Below are 569 nucleotides of genomic sequence, written 5' to 3'. Positions count from 1 at the left end.
TCTATTGTATTTGCACATATAATCCAAAAGTAAATGCACATCTTATGTTTTCCATTAAATTAACTGTGTTGCAAAAGTGTGCATAACAGGTGTAGATCTACAATACCTGTTATGTGAAAATAGGAAACTTTTCAAACGACAAAAATCTGATGCTAACAAAACTTTTCTGCTTTTTTTTCTCTCATTAAACAAATCAGAACAGTTTTAAAGTTATTTTAAAAGGGATTTTGCCAAAAAATAATTGTAGTGTGTAGAGTGTAATGTGGTGACAATTCTGGGGGTGAATGTCCCTGTAGTTTTTTGTTTGTTTTTTTGTCAATTTGACTTGGCGGCTCACAATAAACTGAAAAAAGTGACACCAGACTCTAAATTAGTGCTGATAATATAAAACACTTATGATATATGTATAAATAAGCTCATATATAATTATTTACAGCAGTATTTTAACCAACATCTTCCTATTTTGTTTGTGATTTCGCATGCCCATCTCTAACTGTTTTTTTAAAGCGAACTCCTAAAGATTCCCGCAGCACGTGAAGGCAACATCCCTTCTCCTCTCCATTGTGGCG

Source organism: Gambusia affinis, linkage group LG05, assembly GCF_019740435.1.
Source record: "Gambusia affinis linkage group LG05, SWU_Gaff_1.0, whole genome shotgun sequence".
In the NCBI taxonomy this organism is placed as follows: domain Eukaryota; kingdom Metazoa; phylum Chordata; class Actinopteri; order Cyprinodontiformes; family Poeciliidae; genus Gambusia; species Gambusia affinis.
The sequence above is the reverse complement of the archived record's forward strand: the minus strand, read 5'-3'. Positions refer to the sequence as shown.